Raw genomic sequence first — 26,955 nt, 5'->3', positions numbered from 1 at the left:
AAAAAGAATCTACAATGTTTGGATACGTTACCAATACATGTAACTCTATATGAATTGCAAAAGGAGTTATTGCTGAACGCAGGTGCTGCGAAGAGCACTTCTGGCTGACATCAAAGATTGAAACAATACCAATTTCATGAACTTTAATCGTACTTTGACTTGGGAATGGGGTCCATTCCCCTCATGGTAATGGAAACCCCAGAGATTTGGAGAAATTTAAAGCCAGAAGATACAGCAAACATAGTGGCCGATAGTCACCTCCAACTTTATCCCTCTTTACCTCTCTCGCCCCCTCAACCTTCCCTTAGTAAGTACCATCAAATACAGCTCCCCCTGCTATCTATAGAAAACAGGGCCTTAATGCTTTAAGTACAAGAACATTTCTGCATGCAGCATCCCAGGATGCCTTCTAAATAGCCTGAAACATGATGTATCATGCCCTCTGGAATTGCTGTTTAACTGTAGCCTCCAAACAGGCTTCATGCCTCATGAATGGAGAACAGCAGCAGTCATCCCTCTGCACAAAGGTGGGGCCATCTGCAGACCCGCAAGTCTCACTAGTCTTATGTAAAACCATGGAAACAATTAGCATGGAAATGATCAATAGTGATATACTAAACCTCCAGACACTGGACCCAACCTAGTTTTGTTTTGTCAAGGACAGATCATGCCTACTCAATCTGGTGGACTTTGAGAAGGTCACCAAAGCAATGGATGAGGGCAGAATGGTTTGGACTGCCTACCTTGACCTGGCCAAAGCATTTGACAATACCCCACTCTGGCATTGTTGACACTCGGGAGGGTTGGTGCAAACCAGTATGTTACCCGGTGGATACCCAGCTGGGTCAGGCAGGAATCAGGAAGTTAGAGTTTGGGAGTCCAGCTGTACAAAGAGGCCAGTCACAAGTGGAGTCCCTCTGGAACCGGTCCTTGGACCACTCATTTTTGGCATTTACTTCTCTGAAGTAAAGGCCAGTGTCAGTGGTCTCTGAATGACTAAATTTGCAGATGATTGCAAATTAAAAGCTCTCATTGAATCCCACACTGACACATTTTCTCTAGGAATGGCTGACAGAGCTGGTGCCAGAACCATGGACTAAAACTAAACGCCAAGAAATGCATAAATGGTATCCTTCGGGAAGTCATCCACCCCTGGTAACTGTGTCACATTGACAACACACCCGTTAGAGTTGACCCAGTAGTCAAGGACTTGGAGGATATACATAGGCAGTAATCTAGCCTTTGACCATCACGTGTCTACAGTAGTGAGGAAATCATTCTATATTGCGCAACTTATAGACAAAGGTATGGCATCCAAGTCCAGGGAGGTAATTGTTCCACTGTATTTGGCATTCATCAGGCCTATCACGGAGTACAGTGCCCCCTTTGGTATGCACCTATCCAGGCATATCCAGCAATTGGAACGTTCACAGATGTTTATCACTAAAAGAATATGAGGGCGTAAGAAAATTGTCCTGTGTAGACCACCTAAAGGCCCTGTCCCTGTATTCAGTCTCCTACAGGCTTTTGAGGAAATATCTATGCCTGGCATACAGAACTTTGTCAGACCCCACTCCGATGGACTTCCTGCATATCCACAAAACAAGCAGCACCAGAACTTGCACATTCTAAAGACTCAAACTTTCCCTTTGATATAAATAGGACCTTCCGGAGAGACAGATGTGTATCCCAGAGACTACCCAGTGTCTGGAACAGGCTCCCCATCCGTGTGAAGCAGAGTTCCTCCTTAACCTAATTCAAGTGCAACTTGAACATTTGGATGGGGAACAGGAAATTCATGCCTGGTTTGGCACCTATGTCTCTAATGGACCCAAGCAACCTGTAAATGATTCATCTCCCACTCCCCTACTTGTGAATGTTTCATGTCCCAAGCCTATGCTTATATTTATCAAGGGTATCAGAACTTGTCAGAGATTTGAGATGCATGGCTTGGCTTAAAAAGACCCTTGTGGTTGTTAGCCTAGTAGACACCTGTGAACCTATCTGGTATTAAATTTAAAATTTATTACAGTATGCTAGTCTGCAGCCCAAGAAATATTTGATCTGAAGTAGGAGATTCATTTGTCTGCAACCTGTGAGACCTGTGGGTTATGGATCCGATATCGGATCCGAACCAGCATGGTTTACCAGCTATGGATCCAAGCTCTCAGCTCCTTCCCTCACCCATAATGCCCTGCTCTACCCTCATGACCTCAGATCTCGTTTGCCGCGCATGGTGACCGGATTGCTTCTCAAGCTAAGTGCTAATTTTAGTGTTGAATTTTCAAAAATTTAATAGATTTTTTTTGGGTTTTTGTGTGAAAGTGTAGGTTCCCTTTTGACATATTTACTTTTTAGAGTTAATCTAAAGTTATATCCCTCCCCTCGCTGTTGGCGTAGTGTGTGTGTGTGTGTGTGTTGGGCCTGTGAGTGTTTTTGTGTGTTTTAGTTACTTTAGTTTTAGTAACTACTGTGATAGTTTGGGATGGCAGAGCAACCCAAATCTATCTTTTCTAAATGCTCCGAGTGTGGCCATAAGCTTTCCCCAGCTGATGGCCACACTCGGTGTGTTAGATGCCTGGGGGTTGAACACCTCACATCTGGTTGTACCATTTGTGCAGGGTTCAACCCCAGGGCATTGAAGGAGCGGAGGTCCAAGTTTGTTTTGGCGGGCCTTTTACCGCCGGACTCGGCTCCGACCTCCGCTCCTTCAGGAGTAACCGTACCTACAGTTATTCCTTCTGCGGCACCCCCTCCTCCTCCTGGGACTCAACCTCCCGTTCTGGTTGGAGGAGAGGGATGCTAAAAGGACCGGAGGAGAAGCACCATAAGCGGCGGGCCGAGACCTCTGTTTCGCCCGCCAGCCAAGCGGCTTCTCCCGGCTCCGTGTCGGCTCCATTGTCGGCTCGGTCTCCTCCTTCTCGGCTCCGGTCTCCAGTGTGTTTTCACGGGACCTGAGGAGGAGGAGACCCGATCTCCGTCGAGGCTATCGAGGAGGCACTCCAGGCCTACCTCGGTAGCCTCGCCGAGATCTATATAGCCTTTCGGATGCTGATCTGGACCGGATGATGAGAAGGTTCATCCAGGCCCAGATGCAGATGGGAGTGCTCTTGCCTCCCCTCTGGGGAGTTCAACACCCTTTTCAAACCGATTGCTCCTTCTCCGACCCGCTATCCGGGCTCGGAGCAGCTGGAGCCGAGCAGCTGAGCGGGGTGGGTCGGCGCCGATAGTACTTTGTGCCGGATCCGACCCTGCCCTCGAGTGCATCGGATCCGACCTCGGAGCCTGGATCCGAGCCTCGGATCCGGGGGGATCAGTGCTCCTTCGGCGCCGTCTGTGTCTGAGCGCACTGTCCCTTCGGATCCGAGCGCTTCGGCGCCGGCTCCGATCCACTCTTCGGATCCGAGGGGGAGCCGATTGTCGGATCCTTTGGTCGAGGTCGGCTCCCCGGCGTTTGATGTAGTGGAGAGGGCCCTGTTGAGGGTCTCCGGACCCCGGCACTTGTTTCGGCTCCGTCCCGCGCTCCCTCTGCACTGGGCCAGGCTTCCACCATCCGGCCCTTGGGACAGCCCGCTTCTGTGCCCCAAGCTGCTCCAATGGAACAGATTGCTGCTTGCGAGGAGTCCTCTGACAGCCCCCCCAGAGGATGTTCCTCGCAAGCATACGTGCAAAGGAGGCACATTGACTCCCGAGTCTCTCACGGAAGACACGGACTTGGAGGAAGGGGAAGGCTCCCCACGGTCACCCCCCGAGGATGTCTCATTTGGGGACATCATGGAAATGCTCCGTATAAGGGGGCTGCCCCAAGTCTTCCTCGGACGAGTCCGTGTTCTTGGAGGCATTTGAAGCGGGCCCGTCTACCTCTTGGGTGTCCCTCCTGCCGACCCCTGGTGGTCCTCATTACCACCAGGGCGTGGAAGGAACCGGACACCGTGGAGCCAATTCCTAAGAGGCCCGTTAGGATCCTCAGCCCACCGTCCGACCGCGCCCATTGGAGTAAGGGGCCTCCGGTAGATGCCATGTTGATGGCGGCGGCCACCAAGAGGGAACTTGCTCAGGAGAGTCCCTCAGTCCATCCCCCGAGCAAGGAGTCTCGGATGATGGACCGCTTGGGGAAGCGGATGTTTAGTTCAGCGACCTTCTCGGTAAGGGCGCTGAACTACCTGGCACACGTCATTAGGATGCAGCGGGATCTCATTAAAGAATACGCTGCATCTCCCCCAGAGTCCATGTCGGAGGAGGACAGGGTGCTGCACTCCACCCGCATGGCCACTCTTAGATCAGTTACTAATACCTCTATGCGGCTACTCTCCCACGCTACGGAAGGCGCCACTATAGCCGCAGGGGCAGGCCTAGTCACTAGACGTCGGGCCTGGCTCCGTCACTGCGATTTTTTTGAGCCCTTCAAAGCGTCGTTTGCGAACGCCCCCTTTGATGGTTCTGCCCTCTTTGGCAAAACCGTTCGCGAAACCTTGACCCAGAGCGAGAAGGACGGGAAGACGCTGTCTGCCGTCTGAATCCGCTTCTCTGCACCCCAGAGGCCCTACTCTAGGAACCAAAAGGGTCAGAAGAAGATGTGGTTCCGGAAGTAGCAGCAGTCCCAGCCTGCTCCGGACAACCAGTCCTTCCGTGGCAGAGGAGGACAGGGAGGATGCCGCCCTAGAGGCAGAGGGGCTCCCAGAAACTTCGGGTCCAGAGAACCTTTCTCTGAACGGCCCGCGCAGCAACCCTGAGGGGTTGCCCGGCTGCTCCACTCTGGAGGCAGTCGGGGGACGTTTTTCGGGGCACCTAGCGGCATGGGAGTCCATAACATCAGACCGCTGGGTCCTCCAAATCATATCCAGAGGATACCACATCCCTTTTCTTCACTTTCCAAAGTTGAAGTCCCTCCCAGACGTTCCACCCGGTCAATGGGAGGCCGCTTTGGCAGAAATTGGCCATCTGCTAAAGAAAAGAGCCATCCAGCCCGTCCCCCCAGACCAGATCGGATCAGGGTTCTACTCCAGGTTCTTTTTAGTGCCAAAAAAGACTGGGGAACTAAGACCAATTCTAGACCTTTCTCTCTTGAATCTGGCAGTCCCCAAGGAAAAATTCCGAATGGTCACTCTGCAATCTATTCTCCCCCTTCTGGGAGAAAATCACTGGATGTGCTCTATAGACCTCAAAGATGTGTACTACCACATCCTGATGGACAGGCGCTCCAGGAGGTTCCTCCGCTTCCGGCTGGGAGCCAGTCACTACCAGTTCCGGGTCCTTCCCTTTGGTCTCACCACAGCCCCAGGGTGTTCACCAAAGTATTAGCAGTGGTAGCGGCCCACCTGAGGCTTCAGGGGGTGCAGGTCTTTCCTACCTGGACGACTGGCTTCTTACCGCCCCAACAAGGCATCTACTATTATTGGCGCGAGACTCCTTTCTCCATCTTGCTCCCTTTCTGGGCATTACAATAAATACAAAGAAATCCAACCTGGCGCCCACACAGCTCTTAGATTTTATAGGGGCCAGGCTAGACACAAGGAGTTTACGAGCCTTCCTCACTGCGGACAGAGTTCAAAATCTGCAGCTCCAGGTGCGGGCCATTCTCCACTTAAGTTCTGTTCCGGCGGAGTTGGTCCTGAGGGCTCTAGGGTCCATGGCGTCTGCTATAGCACTTCTTCCTCTTGCCAGGCTCAATATGCGCGTCCTCCAGTGGACTGTTTTAGTACAGTGGTCATACCTTGCTCTCCCTATGCATCATCCCATTGCGATCAGCAAGGCTTGCAAGCGGTCCCTCCTGTGGTGGCTTCACTCTCCAGATCTCCACGGAGGCCGCCCATTTTGTGCTTCTCCCCCCCTCGCCACGGTGACCACGGACGCCTCCCGCCTCGGGTGGGGGGGGCATTTTGCGGGCCGGACCGTCCAAGGCACGTGGAACGATACAGAGACCTTACTGCATATCAATGTTCTAGAGATGAGAGCAGTGCTCTTAGCGTTGCTAGCACTTCAGGACTTTCTTCCCTTGGGAACAATTGCGATTCAATCGGACAACATGTCTGTGGTCTGGTACATCAACAAGCAAGGGGGAACAAGGTCTTACCCCCTTTGTCGAGAAGCCATGAGAGTTTGGGAATGGGCAATCTCCACCAACCGCTTTCTAATAGCAACACACATTCCGGGTCGGTCCAACATCCTGGCGGACAAGCTCAGTCGCACCATTCTGACCCCTTACGAGTGGTCTCTCAATTTTCAAGTAGCGGAACGCATATTCGCATGGTGGGGAACTCCTTCATGCGATCTTTTTGCCTCTCCCTCAAACACCAAGTGCGACAGTTTTTTCGCTCTGATACCCCCTCCAGGAGGTTCTCCAAGAGACGCTCTGGTGCATGCTTGGCTTATCCACCCTTGCCTCTGATGCTCCAAGTTCTTCTGAAAGCCTCTCGGGTGGGTTGCAGAATGATTCTCATTGCTCCGTTTTGGCCTCGACAGATCTGGTTCCCCTTTCCAAGGTCTCACTCGGTGAATCCTCCTTGGATTCTAGATCCCATTCCGGATCTGATATCCCATCCATCCTGCATACCTCCTCCGAACCTGGACAACCTGAAGCTGACCGCTTGGCTGCTCCAGTTCCACTCTTGATCAGGACTCCCGGTATTTCGTCACCTGTTAAGGCAATACTGGTGGCAGCTCATAAACCGTCCACTAGGAAAGTCTACCGCAGCAAGTGGAAACGGTTTTCTTTGTGGGGCGGCAAGGCCTGAATCCCTTCACGGTTCCTCTCCCCTTAGTGCTTGACTTTCTAACCACTCTTTTTAACGATGGTGCCAGCAGTTCCTCAGTCAAAGTACAACTGGCGGCAATTTCTCATTATCACATTGGCCATGACTCTAATCCTCTTATGTCAGCCAAGTTGTGTAAAATTTTCCTTAAAGGTACTTTTCTTCTCAGGCCCCCTGTAAAACAAGCGGTTCCTCCTTGGGACCTCTCTTTGGTTCTCCAGGCCTTGACCGCCCCTTTCGAACCAGCGGCTACGGTGGATCTCAAATTCTTGTCTTTCAAGACAGCCTTTTTGGTAGCCATTACATCAGCCAAGAGAGTTTCAGAGCTTCAAGCATTATCAGCTAAACCTCCTTATTTGGTATTTCATCCGGACCGTGTTTACCTCAGGACCAACCCGTCCTTTCTTCCTAAAGTTGCTTCTGAAGCAAACATTAATCAGTCCATTAACCTCCCTGTTTTCTTCCCTAAATATGAAAACAAAGGTGAATACAAGCTTCATTCATTAGATGTTCACAGGCAACTTAGATTTTATCAAAACAGAACGGCTGGTCATAGGCAATCCGACCAGTTGTTTATTTCCTTTGCTAAATTTAATTTGGGCAAGCCAATTTCTATAGTTTCTCTGTCTCGCTGGATTTCACAGTGCATTTTATTGGCTTATCAAGCTTCAGGAAGGCCCGCACCGGAGGGTGTACATGCCCATTCAACCCGGTCAGTATCTACCTCGGCAGCCTTCAAGGCTAGGATTCCTCTAGATGATATTTGTGCAGCAGCCACGTGGGCTTCATCTCATACTTTTATTTCCCACTATAAGTTGGATCTTGCATCTAGGGGTAGAGCATCATTTGGCTCCGCGGTGCTCCGGAATATCCTTCCATGATGGCCGCCCAAGATTCAGGTAGCTGGGGACTCTGTCCCACAGGTTGCAGACAAATGAATCTCCTACTTCAGATTTAGAAGTTATGTACTCACCATAACGTTCCATCTGAGTAGGTGTATTCATTTGTCTGCAACCATCCCGCCCTCCTATCCCCCTGGCCTTTCAGTTTCCTGCATATTATCTGTTACCCTTTTCAGGGTGTTTTTGCTGTTGGCAAACTCGATCTGAGGTCATGAGGGTAGAGCAGGGCATTATGGGTGAGGGGAGGAGCTGAGAGCTTGGATCCATAGCTGGAAAACCATGCCGGTTCGGATCCGATATCGGATCCATAACCCACAGGTCTCACAGGTTGCAGACAAATGAATACACCTACTCAGATGGAACGTTATGGTGAGTACATAACTTCTAATTATGTACTCGCCACAACTATGCATCCGTGTTGTACATTTTCATTCTTCCTCAACTCCCCACCCTCCTTTCCCCTTTCCTTCATCTGGAGTGACCTTGTGGTATTTAGGACCCTTTGTTCCAGGTTTGAGCCTTAGCTGTGCTGTTCTGCCCTCCTTCCTGTTCTATCTTAGTCTATGTAAGGCAGCAAACTTGATCTGAGGTATTATTAGCTAACTAGGGCGTTATGAGTAGAGGGAGGAGCTAGAGTTTTGGATCCATAAGTCTAGCGTATGCGGCAGAGTCGGATCTAGTACCCATATGCTGATGAAAATGGACAACATGGGCATAGTTATGGTGAGCACATAATTTTAATATTTCTTGGCCTGGAGATTAGTATACTGTAAGAAATTACAACTGAGTATTAAGAGGACCTAGTATGTATAAGTTTCCTTTGTGGCTCATTTTGACCAGGTATGCAGTGACTGGGGACGGTTGATGGAAGTGGGATGGATACTTCCCTGTTTATGAATTTTAGTCTGTGTGTAAAAATGCTACAAGGATAGATTAGATAAGATCTCTGTAATAAGAGTGTTGTTGCTAGTGAGATAATTTGTTACAAAACTTATTCTTGGGTTAGAAAATGCAGCAGTTTGTTTCATGTAGATAGTGACATTTTTGTAAAGGGGGTGGTGCTTGAGGAATGGGATTTTCTTTCTGGGTAGAAGAGTACAGATTTGTCAGTTTTATAAAGGCCTGCTGAGCAATTGAAGTTGAGAGATTCATTAACTAAAGGGTTGATATTTTGTTAAGCAGAGATTGATTGAAACCCAGAGTTATGAAATTTAAGGAAGTTTTTCTTTAGGTGGAATCCTCGTTGAACAGGGCAACATTTGGAGCTGGAACAATAGCGAGGTACTGCAAGGGAGTTCAGCTTTTCATCTATCTGTTTTGAGTATGCTGGTTATCTTTCCAATTTAAGTACTCTGAAAATTCATCAAAAGACTCGGAAGCATTAAACATAGGATCTTAGGAGGTTACTAAGCAAATAACCCTAGAGCCTTTTATAGTCTAGCCATTCATTCCCCAGATTTCTTAATTATCAATGCCCACAGGCTAGAAAGGACTTTGGTAAATGCCTGACTTTGGACATGGGCAGTTTGTAGATGCCCTAAATGGCTGCAGGCACTGAGCCAGGGGTGACTTTGCAGTTTCCCAACCATTGTTCCAAATTGCATATGAATAGGCTTAGGGAAAAACTAGTTTCCCATGTATAGGGAGTCTTCTCCAGAGAAGGGGTAATCTCTGAGACGCATACCTATCCCTGCAACATGTTTTATGTCATAGATAAGGTTTAGATCCTTAAATTAGGTAATTCTAGTGCTGCTTGTTTTGCAGACGTGTAGCAGATCAGTCAGGGCTGGATTGGAGAATGCTTTGTAGGTTAGGCATAGATTGTCCTTCAGTAATCTATAGAAGACTACATTCAAGGACAGGGCTTTGAGGCGGTCTGCACGGGACATATTTACACCCTATATTCTTTTAATGAGGAACCTCTGTGGCTGCTCCATTTATTCCAAATGCTTGGTTAGGTACATGCAGAAGGGTGTATCGTACTCTGTTACTGGTCTAATGAGGGCTGAATTTAGTGGGACTATGATCTCCTTATATCTGGATACCATGTCCTACTTATAAGTTGTGCCATGTAGGAGGATTTTCTCGCCACCATGGACACATGTTGATCAAAGTCCGAAATCTTTTACTACTGGGTGTACTCTTAGGGGAGTGTTGTCAGTGTTGTAATTTGCAGGGGTAGTCATCTTCCCAAAGGGTGTATTATGTATTTTTTTGCATTGTATTTTAGGCCATGGTTCTGGCACCAGTTTCTGTTTCAGACCTTCTTGAAGGATATCTACATCTTTGGGGAATTCAATGATTGCACCCAGCCTGCAGTCTGCCAAAGCCCCCCTAGATTTGCCGTGACTTCAGAGAAATATTCCAAACAGGAGAGGTCCTAGTACTAAGCCCTGTGAGACACCAGTAGTAACAAGCCTCTTGGGGGAAGTGGATTCCCCCACCTTAACTTCATATGTCTTATCTGCTATCCATTGGGTGACATAGGGATTTATGCCTAAATTTGTGAGTTTGTGTATAATACCAGAGTGTGGTACTGTCAGATGCCTTTGCCAGGTCAAGGTAGGCAGTATGTACTGTTTTGCCCTTATCCATGGCTTTAGTGACCTTCTTGAAGTCAACCAAGTTTAGTAGGCATGACCCTACCCTTGACAAAACTGAACTGAGATGGATCCAGTGCTTGAAGATTTTCTATGTCTTTATCAAGTCCACAATAATTCTTTCCATGGCTTTGCAAACAAGACAAGTCAAACTTGTGGGCCTGTAGTTCCCTGGATCTGTTGATGATCTGTGTTTCTGTGAAAGGATGACAGTTACAGTCCTCCATTTTGTAAGAATGAAGCCTGTTTAGAGGCTGAAGTTGAAGAGATTATAGTGGGCCTAACAGGTCACATTTCAAGCTATTTAGGAGACATCCTGGGATATCAGGACCCACTGCACTGTTTTAAGCTCTGGAGAGTGCAGTGAGGACCTGTTCAGTGATAGCTGGGGGAAAAATGGTAGAGGCTGTTTTCTGGTGGGAACTGGAGGTGATGAGGGTTGAAATTGGAGCTAAACGTATTGCCAACAAATTTTTGTTATCCCCCAGGTTAATATTATTAGTAGTAAAACTTCTGTTTGCTATTACAGTACACTTTTGGGTATTCCCTTTAATTTGTGTACATAACTGAAAATGCCTTATGGCTATCCTTAGTCTAGGAGGCTTTTTTTGCCTCGAAGTTTGCTTTAGTGGATTGATTAGTCTCTTGAGTTGCTGGTTGAGACTGAGGGAATTTTTTTGTTGTTTTGGCATAGCCCTTCCTGTTTTGGGAGAGGATATTTTTTTTGTTGTAGAACCTGTTTATACTGGGGGTCTACCAAGAGGGCTTGTTTTTGGACTTTGTCTTAAGGTTATTTCCATTTGAAACTGCTGGTTCTATGCAGTTATTTATATGCTTGTACAGGGTTTCAATACACTTCTGAGTAGCCCACTGTGTTCTCTGAATTTGGGGAGCTTGGAATTTAGCTATGTCTTCACTTAACAGGTAGTTAGCCTTGGAAAAGTTCTTAAAAGTTTCTGGAATTTGCTGGAAGTGCAGCCTTTTATATTTATTTCAGGGGTTATTGCCTTGTGATCTGATCTGACCAGTGAGGACATGTTCCCTTGTATTTGTGAGTAACCAGATCCAGGATATTTCCACCTTAGTAGGTGTGCAGACTAGCTGTTCCAGAGTGTTTACAGTGACAATATCCATGAATCTCTGAGCCTGCATGTTACTGGTTGTGTATGTATCCTACTTTATGGTGGGATGTTTTGAAATCGCCTGTGGATATGGTGTTGGTCTGAATTATGAGTGACTTCAGTACATTTAGGTATGTGATATGGTTATCCCGTGTCATAGACTAGGACCTATAGCTAGCCAATATGATATTGGACTTTATCTAAGGTTAGTTGGACATGGAGCAACTCAAGCATGTCATATTGTTTGACCAGTCTTTAAGTATGCTTACTTTTTTATGTAGATTGACACCTACACCATTTCCTGTCCCTTCTTATGCAGTAGCTGGTCTAAATGTGTGAAAGGCATTATTAACATTAACATTAATGATCTGACAGTTGACAGCCAGTAAAGTTGTAGTCAAGGTTAGGTATCCTATTGTAGAGCTTTCATATAACCCTGACTGACATATTGAAATATTAAAAGGGTTGGAAGTTTGTCATCATTGATCATTATCATCTACCTTTATGATAGGCTTACTTGCACAGCTGTACTTTTATCATGTTTTATGTAGTAGTACTTTGAAATGAATGATCAAAAGTTTCCTTTATAAAATTAGTGCTATTTTAACACTTATTTTCATCCATTTTGAACTGAATTTGGAGATTAACACAAAGGGTGTTGCGGTAGAGCATTGGACCTTGCTTGGGCATTTGCAGAGCTCTCAGAATGTTATTGCAGTTTGACAGCCATTGTCACTGTAACAGTATAATAAATTCTAGTGATGTTCTTCATCTCACATTGCTGCAGTCCTTACATATGGGGTAGTCTGCTGTCCTCGGTCGGCCCGAATACCAAAGTATTAGGCTGACGTCGGTCAAGGCGCTTTAGACTGACATCAGAACGTCAGGGTACAAAAGCGCATGACCGACGTCATATCCTCAGTCTTTTTTGCCGCATGGTCCGATGCAGAAGCAGCGTTGCAAGTGCCGTTCGGCGTTCTGAAATTTTTCGAGTTCGGAGTTTCAGACCGAATCCAAGTTGGCTAAGTACCCGTTGGGAATATTTTGTTTTTTTCTTGCCTCTGTGTATTACCGGATGTCAGAAAAAGTGAATAACTGTATTTCTTGTGGGAAACAGATTCCGCATAGGGATTATCATTCTTTGTGCATTCCTTGTTTGGGGCCTGAGCACGACGTTGTTGGGTGTCGCTTTTGTGCTAGGTTCAATAAGCGCACTATTAGCGAAGGTTAGATTGTGCTAGGCTGGTCTTGATGGCGGTGCAATTATAATATGCCATCGGATTCTCCGGCGCCCGCTTCTTCGAAGAAGCGCAAAGACAAAACAGTTAAACCCAGGCAAGATGAGTCGTCCGTTCCGGACGCCGGTTCTTTAGAGGCTTCAGTGGAGCCGGTGGTTCCAACGGAGACTTCTTTGGAGTCTCAGGGGGAGACTTTGATTTTGCAGGATGTGGCCTCTCAAGAGGCAGGTCAGGCTGAAGGGGCTTCTCAGGTTACTGTACTCCCCTCCCTTCCTAGGGTGGTTAGGCCCTCTCCTTCTGTTTCCAAGGCTTCTCCCAGAGGCAGGCCAGGTTTAGCTTCTGTTGGTCTCACTCCTAGTTCAGCAGGGTCTGTGCCAAAGAAGCACATGCTTAAAATGGCAGAAGATTTGATTACTCTGATTAGAGGTTCTTTGCCCCCTCCTGATAAGAGGCCTAGGGTGGAGCCAGAATTGGGAAGTTTTGAGCAGGCTTCGGATGTTTCAGAGTCTTCGGCTGAAGACTTGCAGGAGTACTCTCCTTATTCTGATTCTGATGCAGATGATTCCACTCTTACTGCTTCTCCTCCAGAGGATTTTTCTTTTTCAGAGACACTTCATTCTATGAGGGAACATTTTAAGTGGGAAGGTCAGGACTTCTCTGATTCCCGGAAAAGGCTTAGGGAATTTTTGCTTTTACCACAACACAGGCCCTTGGCTATACCTCCTGTTCTAGATGTTGTGGAAGATGTGTTTTCAGAGGCTTCACTTAATCCTGATTCTCTGCCTCCTGCGCCTGTTAAACCGGATAGGTATTACAGGGTGCCTGAGGCTCATAAATATCTTTATAAGAGTCCTAGGGCGGACCCAGAAACTATTAGTCAGGGACCTAAGGGTGTTAAGGCCTCTGTGGTAAAGAATCCGGTTCCTCTAGATAAAGAGGCCAGAGCTTTGGATAGATGGGGAAAGAAGGTCTATACTTCTTCTACCTTAGCTATGAGGGCTTTGAATTGCCAGTTTCATATGTTGAAATATCAAAACTTTCTTCTTTCTCAATTGAAGTCTAAGGTGGATGCTCTGGCGGAAGGCATTGAGTGTAAAGAATTACAAGATTTGGTGCATGTCTCTGAACAGGTGGGTAAGCATTCATTACAATGTGGTTTTGATGCTGTGCAGGCCTCGTCTAGGGTGGCTGCCACTGGTTCAGTTCTTCATGAGCACGCCTGGCTGAAGGATCAGAATTTATCTGACCATGTTAAGACAAGGATTTTGGATGCTCCTTTGCAGTCTGATGTGTTGTTTGGTTCACCTGTGGAGTCAGTCTTGAAGAAGATGGAAGACAAGGCTAAGTCTATGCAGGCTGTTAAAGATTTTTTGCAGGTTCAGCCTCCAAAGTTTAGTAGGAATTGGCCTGCTAAGGGGTGGACGTATCCTTCTTATGATTCTCAGTCTAGGGGTAGATCTAGACGTGGTAGGGGCAGAGCTCAGGGTTCTTTCAGACCTAGAGCAGGAAGTTCACCTGCACAATCTTCGGGTGAGGGCAGGGGCCAGTCCTTTCGTAAACAGGCCCAATGACCTACTTTTTCAGCTGCCAGATCCTTCTTGCCTGGCAGCACCTTTGGGAGGAAGGTTGGCACTCTTCAAGGAAAATTGGATTTTGATTACCCAAGACAAATGGGTATTGGATATCATTCACCAAGGTTACAAGTTTTATTTCCATACCTTGCCTCCTTTCAAAGGCATGCCAGACGTTCCTCCGCAGCAAAGACTAGAGGCTCACAAACAAATTTCTCTACTACTTCAGTTAGGGGCCATACAACCGGTCCCTCTGCCAGAAGTGGGCCTAGGATTTTATTCTCGCCTGTTTCTAGTACCAAAGAAAGGGAACACGTGGAGACCAATTTTGGATTTATCTATCCTCAACACATATCTGGACATTCCCAAGTTCAAAATGTTGTCGTTACATCAGCTTTTACCTCTGCTGGGCAAAGATCACTGGATGGTGACTCTGGATCTCAAGGAGGCTTATCTTCATGTTCCTATCAGGCTCAGTTGCAGGAAGTATCTGCGTTTTTGAGCTGGGACTTCTCATTATCAGTTCTCTGCATTGCCCTTTGGCTTATCTACTGCGTCCAGAGTGTTCACGAAGGTTCTGGCTCCAGTGGTAGCTTTCTTCAGGCTAAGAGGAATACAAATCTATCCTTATTTGGACGATTGCCTGATTCTGGCCCAAGGAAAGGACGAACTTCTTCATCATTTGCAGTATGTGATGGCAGTGTTAAGATGCCTGGGGTATTCTGTGAACGAAATAAGTCCAGTCTAGTACCCTCTCAGGACATGTGCTTTCTGGGTGTGAGACTGAATACAGCATCCCAGATGGCCTTTTTGACCCCGGACAAACAAAAGAATCTTTCTCTTTACTTCCTCCAATTGTCTCGTCAGTCCAGGCTGACTGCAAGGACAGTCCTTCAAGCCTTGGGGTTCATGGCATCTTGTATTCTGGTACTTCCCAATGCCAAACTGCATATGAGGAAGCTACAATGGTATCTCAAAAATGTATGGACGCAGCACTGCCAAGATTTGGACACTGTCATTCAGATAATACCTTGCATTCAAAAGGAATTTTTGTGGTGGGCTTAGGAATGTCACCTAAACAAGGGACTCTCTGTGACCCGACCAGAGGCGAGTCAGATTCTAACGACAGATGCCTCAGACAAAGCTTGGGGAGCTCATCTAAATGGAAAATGGGTACAAGACACGTGGCCTGCCAGACTTCAACATTTACATATCAACTTGAAGGAGATGCTAGCAGTCCAATTTGCATTGATAGCTTTCAAGGATTTACTTCTTCCAGGGCAGGTGTTGATTCAAACAGACAACACAACTGTCATGTGGTACATCAACAAGCAAGGGGGACGCATTCATATCCTCTATGCAGACAAGCAATGATTTTGTGGGAGACTGCTCTCAGTTTACAGCTAAATCTTCAGGCAAGGTTTCTGCCAGGAGCACAGAACTCCTTAACAGATGTGTTGAGCAGACAAATTATGGATCCCCACGAGTGGAAATTGGATCCTCATGTATTTCAGAAATTGACAGTGTTATGGGGAACTCCAGACATAGATCTGTTCGCTTCTCCACTAAATTACCAGCTGCCAAAGTTTTGCACAAAAAGTTTCATCCCACAGCTTGGAAAGTGGATGCTCTCTCATTCAATTGGAGCAATCTTCACGTGTATGCCTTTCCACCTCTGCCTCTCCTCCCAAAGGTACTCCTGAAGGTCAGACAGGACAAGCCAAACATGATTTTAATAGCTCCGGATTGGCCTCGACAGCACTGGTACCCATTACTGAGAAGTCTGGTACGGAAGCCTCCATGGCCGTTGCCTTCGATTCCTCACCTGCTGTCTCAGGAGAACAGTCATTTACTCAATGTCAAACTTCACTCTCTACATCTAACAGCCTGGCATATTCTGTTTTAAACCCTGGAGGGTCTCAGCTTCCACAACAAGTTTTGAATGTTATTTTGGAGGCCAGAAGGCCTAGTACAAGGAAAGTGTACGCAGATAAATGGAGGAGATTTTTATTTTGGAGTACAGCAAAGGACTTTGTTGTTTCTAAACCTAATATAAGTGTTGCTCTTCAATACCTTACTGAGTTATTGGACAAAGGTTTGTCCTTCTCCTCTATAAAGGTTCATGCTGCAGCAATCTCTGCTCACTATGACTGTGACCCACCATTATTTTCTCATCCTTTGTTTAAGCAATTCCTTAGAGGGGCAAAGAATATAAGACCCCCACGTAGAGCTCCTACTCCTGCTTGGGATCTCACTTTAATAAAAAAAAAAAAAAAGTTTGTGTCAGTTAAGTAGGAGATGGTCTTCCTTTGTATCTGTAGGTTGCTTTCCTTGTTGTAAACAGCATTCGATCTTAATGACTTCACTTATATTCTAGACCGAGAGTTATGCAAGGCCCAGTGTTCTACTTAATCACCACACTAAAGTTCAAGAAACTTCTAGTAATTAGACCAAGTCCACATAGTATAAAATCTATGGAATTAGTGTGCGTGATTTGAAGAATAAGCTTGTTAGATTCATGAATTGAGAAGGGAGTAGAATTGCTCATCATGCCATCATTGGCTTTAATATCAGCCATCCTTCCATCTACAACCTCTTTTCCCACTCTTGCATATGGGGTTGGGGTGTCACTTCAACATGATAATCAGCTAGAGCCAAGGTTCACCACCAGGTGGCTAGCCCTGCCATGGTAGTTCTCTCATACCACACACTTGCATGCACATTCACACGTGGTTTCTGGCTTTCTACAGTTCACTTTGCAGCTGTGGTCAGTGTAACGACTTATTGGACTGCAGGTCACTCCCATTTCTTAACCAGTATATACTTGAGTAGCTCCACACAAATTGTGTGGCGTAAGTTGCATGTGCTATTTGGTTAGTCAGAATAGCAAGAAAAACATTTCCCGTTTTAGTGTAAAAATCCTGATGCCTGGTCTTCGTGTTTCCATTCTCTAGCTTACCTCCACTGGCCTTTGCATCCCGCTTCATCCCATGATGTAGCCCTTTCAGCTTGCTGCTTAGCAAGGCTTTGGGGATGAGAGTCTTGTTTACAGCTACTGGGACTGTCATGAGTCTTTTCTTCTCTCTCATACTTGTTATCACAGAATATGCTTACAGCACTAATTAATTTAATATCAAGATGGCTTGCCAGTGCCAGCACTAGCTCTCTGCCTCCAGTAGGGTCCATGTCATTAACTTGGCCAAATCTTTTTCAACTTCACTTCAACTTCCTACCTGGTATGTATATTTCTTGGATGTAGGTTTCAGGATGTCTTCATGCCCTTAGTGTTTCACAGTCCCTTCCCCATGATCCCTAATGAAGTAGCCCATTGATGTCTTCAGTAAGAAAGTTGTGTAGTTTTTTAAAGTTGTGGTTGAATTAGCACAGTCAGTGATGTAAATAGTTTTGTTCTTGCTTATTTACATATTTAATTTTTTTTTTCAGGAGGAAGTTGGATTGGAAACTGATGAAGACTACAAGGTTACGATTCCCGATCTTTGACTGTGTGGACCATTTTTAACTGAAGTTAATAGTGCAAGTGTTATGTCTTGCCACAGAGTTGATTGAGTTTTCTAATCTACTCTTGAACTTTTGGCTTATGTAAATGGAATGAAGGGCGGAAACATGAAAATGAGCTGTTGCATATGTAAAAATGTCCACACAACCCCATTTATTTCAAGGTCTGTTATTGTATAGGTTCCATTTATAGCCAGTGAATTTTCTGTGCGTTAGTGTTATGGCTACAGTACATTTGTGTTTTTGTATTTGATCAATATATCCCTAGAGGGGAAGTGCAGCCTTGTTATAACTGTTGCAATAATTTCTCTGACAAAAATAGAGTACGTTTCCTAGAAGACAAAAGAGTTTGTACTAGACTGCAGCACCCTTTCTTTGAAGCACTTGTTCTCACCTTCTTTTTAAAGCATCAGTGTCTGATCCACAAGTTGATCTTGACTCTACTTGCCACATACTGACGTAGTGTCATGATCTTAATGATACTACTAGCAAGTGGGGGGGCATGAACAGCCACTTTTGAAGATAGCTTAGCATCTCCATGTCATTATGACACTGTTGGATCTAATCTTAGCATTCTCCTGTTTTTATGTTTGTACCTTTGTGATGTACTAAGTAGCTAAAAGATAGAGATTCAGATATGCAGCATCCAGCAGATCAGGGCAATCTGCAGCCAACCTTTTTGATTTCATTTTCCTTCATTTGGTGTTGCATGGTACCAGAATGAAGTCAGGACTGACAACAAAAACCAAGTCTGTATGTCATGTATAGTAGCTTTTTAACATTTTGCTTCTGGACTGTCATTTCCCCTAAACCTTCTTCTTTAGGTCATTCCTCACCCCCTTGGAAATGACTAAGCTGGGGAGTCCAAGCGGCTATCTAGGATGTTGTAAGCAAAAGAGGGTGAAAGTTTCACAGACACAGCTGGCAATTTTTTTCAACTCCCAGTGTACACAGTGCAGAGACTTGTCTGTTGAATGTTTCCACACATCTATTTCTGCTGTGCTCTTCATACATTGTACTTTTATATTTGTAATGCTGCACCCTATCCTCCATCAGGGGATTCTCCTGCAGCAAGAAATCCCCTGCACCCTCCACCAGAGAAGAGAGAGCCCTTAGCTAGTTGACCTGCCACCTTTCCAAAAAAAAAAAAAAACTTTTCAGGTGCCAGGACAAGTAGTCAAACCAGATTCATGGACTGAGGTGATTATTTTGCCTCTGCAATATCATCAGGTACCATCGGGGATAAACTTTATTGCATGGACAGAAAAATGATTTGCATGATTTAAAAAGAACTGATAAAGGGGAGAGCAATATACATTAGACGCACTATCTCAGTGTCATGCTTAAAGAGAAGCTTTACATTTGTACAATTATTTGTTTTATTGCTGACAAAAAATGTACATTGTTTTTGTAAATTGATTAAGCAGATTAAGATGTATATATGTGTGTATATATATAAAATGTACTTTTGTTCAACAAGTAAAATGGAGTTATTTCAAAGCTGAGTTGAATAAAAAACTCCTTATACAAGGTGTGTATATGTTGGTGATATTTGTAGTGATAGTAAATTAAACCCAAATGTAAAGCTTGCGACAGTAGTCCGATATGTAATGTTGGAAGCTTGCTCACCTCTCATTTAACTGACTGAACTGCATACACAGAAGCTTCCAGGTTCGGCAGTCTAAGTATTTGAAAATTATGGAGAGACATGACTGAAATACAGTATAGGTGAGACATGGAAGTGCATGGAGAACTAGAGGTGGAGTAGCAGTCTAAACAAAAGAAGGCATCTGATGACTTCACAGTGGAGGAAGACCATCAACCTAGAAATGAGACAATGGTACAGACAGGGTAGAATCTGGGTTTAGCACCCTGGCAGTTAAGGTAAAGGAAGAAGGGTAAATCTGATAGATACAGTGCATCATCCACCCAAAAAAGGAAATGTATGTAAAACTAATGAGTGTGGAGAGGGTAATACGCATGGGAATATGAATCTGCTTGGAACCCACCTGGGGATTCGAACTAAATTGTAGAGAAGAATAGGAAATTGATTGATGTCTTGGCAGTGAGGGATTCTTCTTGCTGGTGGACTGAACCAGAAAGGGTTGAATTGGTAGATGTGGTTCTAAACAAGGTGCAAAGGGTGTTCTTGGTGTCCAGGTTATGGCATCAGTTTAGTAACTGTGCCAGTATACAATTTGGAGTAGAGGTGAAGGCTAAAAATAAAAGTTGAAGGAAATTGTAGGATTTTAGAGTGGATTATGCCATGCTGAGGGAGGTGGTCTGTAATGACTTGAGACTAGGAATAAACTGAGTAAACAAGCAATGGAAATAGATCAGGAATGGAGTACTTAGCTGTGGACTTGTGAGAAAGAGGCAAAAAGAAAAGGTAGCCAGTAGGAGTGTGAGATTAGCAACTAGGGCAAAAGATGACCACTACATAAAGTGGACGTGGGGAGATACAGATGTGCACAGTACAAGGAGGGTAGCAAATATGGTTAAGGCAGCAAATGCTAATGTTGAAAGACAGCTGGCAGAAAAGATCAAAAAGGGAAATAAGGAAGTTTGAGATGCACAAAAATAAGGGAGGAACAGAATTGGCCAGGCTGATCAAAGATGGGTGGGAAAACACAGAAGACTGGAACAAAGCAGAGGCACTGAATGACAAACTTGATAAAGGGAAGCAAGAGACAATGCCACACTGAGAAGGTGGCAGGGTAGAATGGGAAGATCAGCAGGCAGACCCCAGGGTAGAGATCCAGACAAAACTAGTTGATAAAGTAAAAACACTAAATGGGTCACTTTCAAGAGTCTACAGAAATATGACCAATGTATTGGTAAAATCGTTGATGGAAGGTTTCAGTAGATTGACTAGTGCAGAGGTGCTAGAAGACTGGAGGACAGCAATTGTGGTACACTTGTAATAAGATGGAGATGAAACTATTCTGGGAAACTACAAGCCAGATAGCTTAAGAGTGATTGATAAAGTCAGAGAAAATCCTGAGGGGAAGGATAGTAACATTCTCTAGGACAGCAGTCGGCATGGTTTCACAAAATGAAGAAGCTGTCAGTCAATAACACATTTTCAAGACCGGGTTACATATGAACTTATTAGGGTAGTAACAGTAGACAGTCTCCTTGATATTAGTAAGGTAATTTACTCTGTCCAACATGGGACACTTAACAGAAAAAAAATGATGGGGGTGTGGAATGGGACCAAGACTGAGAAACCAGATAGCTATGTGGTTGAATTGTATAACACAATGTTGAGAGAAGTGACCAGAAGAATACTACCAGGATCTGTCCTGGGTCCAGTTCTTTTCAGTATGTTTGTCTCAGATTTGAGGGAGAACAGGATCAACCTTTTGCCAATAATATGAAGATACAGTAGTGGGGGGTGGGGGAAGACTCTAGAGAAAGATTTAGAAAGATTGAACAAATGTGCAGAAAAGTTACCATTAAGAGTCAATGCAAATACAAATGATTTACAATCCTGTTAAGAAGAATCAACTGGAAGGAGTGGAACCAATGGTATGCCCTTAGAGATGTATATTCCAAATGCATAGGTAATGCCTTTTAGTCTGCAGGCACTACTTTGAGTAATGCATGCAAGTTTGGCAAACCTATAAGAAGGACCACTGGCTGTCAGAAGGAACTAGGAAATTTACCAGAAAGACCTGTGAGGAGGAATGGAAGGAATAAGACCAAAGGCTAGAAGAGAGCTCTTCTCATTTGAGACAGGAAGCGAGTGAGAATGTGTTGATGCACAAGGTCATGTTAGTATGATGTATACAGAAAGTACAAAAATGGAAAGGAGGGGACTCTGGCAGCAAATTGTGAAGACTAAACTACTTCCTAGATCTCCAAAAGTACTTTTTCAAAGAGTTGTGGATCCATGGAAAGGACTGCATTAATAAGTGGTGAAGAGTAAATACATGCATTTAAGATGGTATGAAACAGGTGGAAAAGGGAAGGAGAGAAGTTAAAAATTGAAAGGGTGATAATGTTATGGCATGTAAAAGGGCAGACTAGGTAGGCTTATTGATCTGTTGATGTTGCCTTAATTTGCTCTTCAGCCTACTGGTTTTGGATCTGAGCTGTAGACTCCAGCATCTGAGCTCCTCCCCTACCCATGATGCTCCTGTCCTCCAAATCCCCAGATCTCATTTGCCAGCTTTGCTAAGCATCTGGTTCTCTTGCACTCTGAGCTCCTCAGGGCTATCTGGTCAGTGAGTACATTTTTCTACTGTACATCAGTTAAATTTTATATCTTTTTCCTTCCATATCTTCATTTCTGCCTTAGAGCAGTTTTCTAAAAAAGAGTTAAGACTTTCTTTCTGTCTCTTCCTTACCAGCTTTTAGATTTTTGCCGCTATCACTGTCTTGTGTCAGTCAGCATGGCCAAGTCTAAACCTGCTTGGTTTAAATGTACCACATGTGGGCACAAAATTCTACTTTCTGATGCGAGCTCAAAATGTGTGGTGTGTCTTGGGGTGGCTCATCTAGATTCTGCTTTTGCTATTTGTGCTGGCTTTACTCAATGGGCACTTATCGATTGCTGCAATAAGCTTATTTTAAAGGGTCTCCTCCCTAGTTCTTCTTCAGTCACCCCATCCAATTCAGGGGCTCAAACCCCACTAAGAAGCATAGAGATTCCCCAGGAGATCATGCTATTCGGGGGAACCTCCCTCCAAAATTTCCAGATTTTCAGAGTCAACATCTTTGGCCCCTATTGTCATTCAGGCTTCCCCTCCTCACCAGAGCCTTAGTTTCTCCCAGTGACAACCAGACCCAAGTTCCCTCTCCTGCAGAAGCCTAGGCCCTCTTCCAGGCCTGCTTCTTCTAGGTCCTCTCAAAACCTTTTCGAAGCCGAGGTGGGCAGCATGATGTCAAATTTCTCAAGGCACAAATTCAGCTGGGGATCTTGCCTGTTCCATCCCCTCCTGGATCCAGGAGCAATATTCCTACCTTAACCCTATCTCTCCTTCTCTGATCCAACCCCGGATTTCAGAGTTATTGGATCCGAGCCTTCCTAGAGCTGAGATGTCAGAGAAGACAGGTTATGGTTGCCTCGACTCCAACTGTCTCCCTAACTTGCCTGGCTAGGAATGTTTTGGAGCTGAGTGATTCTGACCCTTAACTTGGGCGTCTGTTCCAAGGGGTTGACGTCCGCTATGAAATTTTTGGAGTGGTCTCTTCCTCTCGGGGCTTCAGTGTTTGACAGCTTGGCTCCAACTCCTCACTCGGATCCAGGGGCGGTTGGGGTTCGTGGAGCTTCCTTCTTAGACAGCTTCTGCTCTGGCGGGGGTGTCTCAATCTCCCTTGGTGTTCGAGGTGGTGGAGAGGGTTCGTCTTTGCACCTAGAAGAGCCTCGACTCTACCTGTTTTGGATTCTGGCCACCCTCTGGCAGGTTTTATGTTTGAGACATCTACTATGTTCCCTCCAGGACAGCCTACCTAAATGGACTTTGTCTACTTCCTATTTAGAACCCCCGGAGTCTACCGATACTTCTCTGGAGCACCCCACCAAGGAGATCCCTCGGAAACACCAGTGCAAAAGGAGACACTTTGATTCCCTTTGGAATCCCTCACCGTGTACACCGATCGCGAAGGGGAGGGGTCGCCCAGATCACCACCTGAGGATGTCTCCTTTGGAGACGACATGGAAATCCTTAGCCAAAAGGGTGATTGATCTTCCAAAAGCCCTAATCCAGAGGAATCTGTGTTTCTGGAAGCCTTTGAATCTGGCCCATCTACTTGGGGGTCCCCCCCCCTTATTGACCTTGTGTCCCACAGGGTGTGGAAGGAACTGGACACAGTGGAACCTATTTCCAAGCATCTTGATAAGCTCTTTAGTGCCCCTTCTGATGCCATGGTGGTTGTAGCCACCACCAACAAGGAGCTGGCCCAGCAGAGATCCACTGTCCATCCCCCTAACAGGAAGTCTAGGGCTTTGGACAGTTTCAGAAAGTGGATTTATGCTTCAGCGACCTACGCATTGCAAGCACTGAACTGCTTGGCACACATAACCAGACTACAGAGGAATGTAGTTAAGGAACTCTCAAGTTCTGTCCTAGTGTCCATGTCTGCAGAGGAACAGAAGACCTTTTCCTCAAGAATGACCACTTTCCAGTCTATCTCTATGTCCATGAGGTTGATCTCTCATGCTGCAGAGGATTCCTCACAGGTGAACAGATACATGTGAACGGAAGTATGCTGGCTGGCTGCATGGAAAACTGGTGCAGTAAAGCAACGCTCTGATTGGCTGTGATGTCTACAGCCAGAACGCAGCGTGCTTCACTGTAGATTGTAGGTCTTTTTGCACCAAAACCGGGCACTTTGGTAAGTAAGATTATTTAAGCTTACAAATGGGTGCTCCTGGTTAATTTGGGACGATTGGGAGCTATGCACACAATATTTATTACATGGGCATCTAAGTACATAGACTTTGCTTTATTCATTTTATTGAATAATTAGGGGAAATTGTTTTGTATATAAAGGATGTGTTTTTTTTTTATACTCTGAAAAGGCTATTTTATCTGAATAAAATACTACTCTTTAGAAAACTGCGTGGTGGATTTCCTGGTCATATTTGATCTGTTGTTGGAGAATCTTAAAGGGCCCTGGAAAGAAAAGAGAATGAAATCCTGAAAAGCCAGCAAACAAGATCTCATCTCTAACATTGGTGTGGCCTTTCTTTTGTTGAAATGGCCAAAGGTCTTGCAGCTTCAGAGGGCTGAAGGAGGCCCCCCATCCCACATCTGAAGCATATGTGAAAAGTTCCTGAGAGGGCAGTAGAGATTGAAAAGGAAGTCCTGGGTTGAGGGACAACTAATGAATCCACTACTGAAACTCCAGTTTGAGGCATGGAAGAGGGATTAAAGAATGAGAATGTTGAAGCCAAACTGACTTTAGAAACCACTGGAGCCTTCTCGTGGAGCTTGGAGCATAGGGGTTGTGGAAGCCATGTAACCCAGGGCTCTCAGAAATTCTCTGGCTGTGATTGAAGCCAGAGGAAGAAGGGATTGAAAGAAAGCAATGAGAGTTAAGGCCTTTGGAGGAGGCAGGGATGCCAGCACTGGAAAAGTCTGGATCCTGCATCCCAGAAAGCATGATCCTGAGGAGTCAGGAAATACTTCTTAAAATTTATAGTAAACCACAGGCTTTGCACGACAGAAATGGCAAAATGTAGATGCTGAAGTAAGATCTCCAGAGAGGAGGCCTGAAGAAGCAGGTTGTCCAGCTAAGGAAAGACCTGTATCCCCCTTAACCTGCAAAAAGCAATCACAGGAGTGAGGCATTTGGTGAAGACCCTTGGAACAGTAGAGAAGGCAAAGGAACACACTGGCAATGCTAGGAAGCAACAGAGAAATGTAAAAACTTCCTGAAAATGGGAAGAATAGGAATGTGAAGAATAAGCATCCTTAATATCCATGGAAAATAGAAAGTTCTGAGGAAGTAGAAGAGGAAACAAGGTTTAAAGGGACAGCATCCGAAAGGAAGGCATCTTCTAAAATGTGATTAGCTGAGAATGATCCAGAATGGGTCGCTGGGTGCCTTCTTTGCTGGGGACCAAAAACATTCTGGAATAAAACCCTTCCCCCTTTGAGGAATTGAAACTTCATGAATAGTTCCCTGAACCAACAGGCCCTGAAGCACCTCTGGAAAAAGGGCAGTTGTTCCTGAGGAGGCTGAGGAATGCCCAGGAAAAGGGGGAGGATATTTCCAAACCATGTAATAACCTTGGCGAATTATGGAAAGAACCCAGGTCTCTTGGGTGACCTTTAGCCAAATACGAAGGGGGCAGAGACAGATGTAGAGAAAGGAATGTGAGTGGGAAGAACAGGGCAAGGATAGTCAGACAGCACCTGATTTGTCAGGAAAAGGAGGTTTCTGAGTAGGAGGAGTTTGGGTAGCATTAGCAGGGGTTCTATTGCCCTTTTTACCATTGGGGGAGGGTGAAACTGTCGTAACACCAACAAATTCTTATCCAGAGGAGCATCCATCAGTTTAGCCTTGATATCAAGCAAAGGCTGAAGTCTGAGCCAGGAATACCTACTTAAAACAGATACAAAAGCAGCAGCCCTAGATGAAGCATCAGCTGTATCATAGTTGCATTCTTATGGAATGACGTGCTACTTTGGTGGAAATTCCTAGCAAAGCAGATTCCCTCAGAATCAGGGAGATCTCTGTCTGGCCTGTCATGCTATTTCAGAAGAGCTAAAACACATTTAGTCATGTGTGTCTGATAGTTAACAGCTCTAAAGACTAGGGTAGCAAAAGTATACATCTCCGTACCCAGCCTGTCCATGATTCTGCTATCCTTGTCAGAAGGAAGCAATTTAGTGGAGGGCAACAATTTGGAGGGTTTATCAGAAGCAACTGACAGCACAGAGTGGCCAGAAGAGGAACAATTATAAAGAAACTTGCAGTCCTCAGACACTTTATAGAACCTATCAGGTTTTTGGGAGTAGGGGGTTGGAAATCAGGAGCCTGAGAAGCAGTGGGAAAAGGATCGAGCAGGAGGAACAGTAGAGCGTCTAAGAGACTCCATTTGTAGAAGCATAGTACTTCTTTTGAACATTAGACACCTGATCACAGTCCAATTTGAAAAATTGCATAATTCTGGAAATAGTATCACCAAAAAAAATCTCCTCAAAAGAAGAGTTAGGACTGATAGACTCTTCTTCCTCAGAACCATAGTCAAGTGGTGAAAATCTGGGAGAAATATGCAAGAGACTCCATCAGAATCAGCATCCTCTTCTTCAGAAGAATCTTGCTCCCTCTGTCTCTTAAGAGAGGTATAATAGCAGGGAGGAGCAGGAACAGAAACTCCCTGTGGAGGCTTAAGAGCCATAAGGCCGTTCAACAAGCCTTGAGTGAAGTTTTGCCATTCACTCTGAGGATCTTTTGAATCAGGCAAAATGTTTACTTTTCTGCTTCTTTTTAAGTAGGACGTCAGACTAGAAAAATTTTGGAGGCTGTGACCCATGATGACACTCAATAATGGTAGTAGGAACCTCTTCCCTCACTAAAATTTGAGGAACACTCGCAGGCCCTTCAGTAATGATCAGCTGCAGTTCCCCCTGTACATCCGAAGCAGACATCTGCAAAACCTTCATGGAGGTGTGTGGGGTCGGATCCATGCCGGCCTATGTAGCAGAAATCCGAGAAGGTAATGGGACGGTTCTCCAGCCTCAAGAGAGATGTTCTGAGGAGGCAGTACAGCTGAAGAATCAGACTGAGCTTTCTTGG

General features: G+C 45.4%; 1 long non-coding RNA gene across 1 annotated transcript in view; it reads left to right on the top strand.

Moving 5' to 3' along the window:
* LOC122787795 overlaps window positions 1-19,230 on the top strand; it is a 220,528-nt gene extending 201,298 nt beyond the window's left edge. The window contains exon 3 of the long non-coding RNA XR_006362599.1: window positions 17,629-19,230. This is a non-coding gene — a long non-coding RNA (uncharacterized LOC122787795). The remainder of the gene's footprint in view (window positions 1-17,628) is intronic.
* Window positions 19,231-26,955: the final 7,725 nt, after the last annotated feature.

This window comes from Protopterus annectens, chromosome 13.part0 (assembly GCF_019279795.1).
Source record: "Protopterus annectens isolate FY-2018-M chromosome 13.part0, PAN1.0, whole genome shotgun sequence".
Taxonomy (NCBI): domain Eukaryota; kingdom Metazoa; phylum Chordata; order Ceratodontiformes; family Protopteridae; genus Protopterus; species Protopterus annectens.
The sequence above is the reverse complement of the archived record's forward strand: the minus strand, read 5'-3'. Positions and strand labels throughout refer to the sequence as shown.